Below are 3,749 nucleotides of genomic sequence, written 5' to 3' on the forward strand. Positions count from 1 at the left end.
GCTAAATTCCCTAATTAGTTCTACTAGTGGTTTTATACATCCTTTAGGATTTTTTACATACATATTCATGACATCTACAAATAAAAAGAATTTTACTTCTTTCTTTCCAGTGTTTATACTTTTTATTCCATGTTATTGCACTGGCCAGAAAAGAAGAGGTGAGAGCTGACATCCTTGCCATGTTCCTGATCTTAGAAAGTGTTCAGTAATCTACCATTAAGTAGGATGTTAATGTGGATTTCTCAGAGCTGTCCTTTATCAGACATTTTATTCCTAGCTTGCTGAGAGATTTTTAAAATCATAAATGGGTATTTAACTTTGTCAAATGCCTTTTCTTCATTTTTGAGATGATCATGTGGTATTTTTCTATGGTTCTGTTAATGTGGTGAATTAAATTGATTGCTCTTTGAATCTTAAATCGACCTTGCATTCCTGGGATAAGCCTCAGTTAGTCATAATGTGTTATCCTTTTATATATAATGCTGGATTTGATTTGACAATATCTGTTAAGCATTTTTGCACCTATATTTATGAAAGATATTGATCTGTAGTTTTTACTTTCTTGTAATATTTTTGTTAGTGTTGTGATGGTGTGATGGTTAGTTTTATGTGTTAACTCGGCTAGACTATAGTACCCAGTTATTTTATTTAAAATGAATCCAGGCGTTGCTATGAAGGTATTTTGTGGATGTGGCTAACATCTGCAATCAGTTGACTTTAAGTAAAGGAGACTGCCCTTGATAATACGAGTGGGCCTTATCCAATCAGTTGAAGGCTTTAAGAGTAAAAATAGGTTTCCCAGAGAAGATGTTCCACCTCAGGACTGCAGCACCCATTCCTGCCAGTTTCCAGCCTGCTGGCCTGCCCTACCATTTTGGACTTGCCTAACCCCACAACTGTATGAGCCAAGAGCCAATTCCTTAAAATAAATCTCTGTCTATTCAAGACGTATGAATATATAAAATCTCAATCTTGTGGAAGCTGGTGTTAAGGATTTGTTAGGGTGGGTCTATTTCAGTTTTGTGTTTTGGGTATGATCCTTATTCTATGACATGGTCCTTTCTCTGAAGGTGTGGAATTTCTGGAGTTTCACATGAATGGTGAGGCACTCACCAAGATATCTCTTCACTCTGCTTGGTTGGAACTCCAAAGTCTTTCAGCATTAAGAACCTCTGGTGTCTCTATTTAGATTTTATCCCCAGAGAGTATGTTCTCTGATAGGCCTGGTGGGGTTTTGTCCCGTGCATTTGCAGCCCTACTCTCCACCAAGAAGCCAGAGGGAATTCCCAATATAAACGTCTGGCACCCCTCCTGCACAGCTACCTCTTCACTGGTACCCTGCCCTGCTAATTTCGGCTGCTTCAGCATCCCCAAACTCCAGCCTCTGCTTCCTCAACCAAGCATGCCTGCCTTCCTCTGCTTGTGCCCCACCTCCATGCAGTATGATCTGGTAACTGTCCCCATGTAGAAATCCAGGTTACATGTAGGGGTCACTTCATGTGTTTCTTTTCTCTCAAAGATTACCGTCCTGCTGTCTATTGCTCAATGCCTGAAAAGAGTTGCTTTATTTATTTTGTCCTGTTGAATCATTACTTATGGTAGGAAGGCATGTCCAATACCCGTTTACTCCATCATGGCCAAAAATGGAATTTCAGCCATCCATCCATTTGTCAAACCATCCTCCAAACCAAGACCACCCCTATGCCGTCTGCTTCACTTCTCATGTGCTCAGCAAAGGGCAGAAATCACCAATGAGTTCAGAAAAATCACTGGGTGATTCTTACAACACTTGTCTTCCATGGTTCTCAGAAAACAAACAAACAAACATATCATAGTTTCTAAAAATTCAAATAGTCCTTAGTCGTCCTTTGTAAGCCAGCATTTTTCAAACTGTGTTCTGAGGAATGTTGGCTCCATAAGGAGTTAAATGGTAATCTGTGAATGAAGGATTCTCTGATCAAATACTTTGGGGGAAATGTTATGTCTGATTTTTGTTCCAGGAGAGTCACATATATATTAACACATTAAAGACTCTGACACATCCTGCTGAAAACTTTCATTAACTCAGTGTTTCCCAAACTTAATTGATTAGCGAAGCCTCCTCATGGAATATTCATTGGCATTGGAAACATGTGCTTTTTAGGGTCATGGGTTATCTGACCTCTTATCTATTTTCCCTAAGTTTGGAGAAATACTATTCAGAAGGGGAAATGAGAGCTTTTAAGTTTGACAAATCAGTTAAAATCAAGGCTGCTGGTATTGTAATCAAGCTGTACATTTTTGGTAGAGCCAGCAATTAAACAGATCATTTAAACCTCTCCAGGAAACCGTGTGTTTGAATTACACTTCCTAAATATGCAAATAAAGAGGTGTTATAGGAAAAGGGACTTTTTCCTTTAGAGCTGAATGACTTAGATCAGCATATTTATTTTGTAAAGCCCTAGAAATCTGGAAGTATAATGCTAGCCCCTAAAGTCTTACCTTCAATAGTATTTCATATTTTACTGTATTTTTAGATAATAACCCACGTATATAAATTTTATTAGTCATTTACTAACGCCCACTAAAATACTTTTGGAAACGTTTTCCAGCTCAGACACCTTTTAAAAACCAAATGACATCATGTCTGTTGGTATACATTGTTCTATACTGGAGATTGGGAATACTTCCCCACCCCTCCATCAAGCGACGGCTGAAAAGTTTATCATCATCCTCCCTAAAAGCAAGCACCTGGGAAATGTGAGTGCAATGAAAGCACAGCACTGAGGAAGTCAGCTGGATTTAGAAACCTCTCCCTGGGGGCATTGCCTGTCCCACGGTCCTGGGAACTTCGGGGGCCCAGGAAGGGCGAGGTCCTGAGTTGCCGAATTTCCCTGGTTGCTGAGAGGCTAACCACCTTCTCCGCCCTGCCGCCCTCTGCCAGCTCCACGTTCTGACTTGCAGGCAGAGGTAACGGTGATGCACAGGTATTTATTCATTCAGAGCATTTATTTATTTATTCAAAACGGATTTACTGAGTGCCAGTTATGTACCAGGCACTATTCCAGAAGTGCTGGGATGTAGTGGAGGACAAACCCAGTCCCTCCCCTCATGGAGTTTACATTCCAGTGAGTCACAGAGTGAGAAATGCCACGGGGGAAAAAATCATATTAAGGGGTCAGACAGTGGCTGGAAGAAAACTGTGCTACATAGGGTGAGTGGGAAGATTTTCTCTGAGAGGTAACATATATGCAGTGACATGAATGAGAGGACAAGACAAAGGCACACATAGGGAAAGAGTTTTCAAGGCAGAGGGAAGGGTAAGTGCAAAGGCCCTGAGGCTGAGGCTTTTGGTTGTCCTGTTGAATCATTACTTATGGTAGGAAGGCATGTCCAATACCCGTTTACTCTATCATGGCCAAAAATGGAATTTCAGCCATCCATCCATTTGTCAAACACTAACTGGATGCATCCCAAACACTAACTGGATGCATCAGACTCACCTAGAAAGCTTGAAAGCAAATCACATTTCTGGGCTCCACCATCTCAGAGCCCAATTCGGTAAACCAAAAGTGGGGCCTGGGAACTGAGATTTTTTTAAAAGCTTCCCCCAAAGTTTTTGGTGCTTAGCCCAGTTTAGGAAACTCTGATCTAACACAATGACCTCATTTTACAGATGAAGACACTGAAGTCCAGAGAGGAACAATGATTTAGCTCCTGGTCGCGGAATTAAATTGTGATGGAGCCAGGCCAAGAAACCATATTCCCAC

This window comes from Aethalodelphis obliquidens, unplaced genomic scaffold (genome assembly GCF_003676395.1).
Source record: "Aethalodelphis obliquidens isolate GAN/ISIS:26980383/991018 unplaced genomic scaffold, ASM367639v1 scaffold1, whole genome shotgun sequence".
Classification (NCBI taxonomy): Eukaryota; Metazoa; Chordata; class Mammalia; order Artiodactyla; family Delphinidae; genus Aethalodelphis; species Aethalodelphis obliquidens.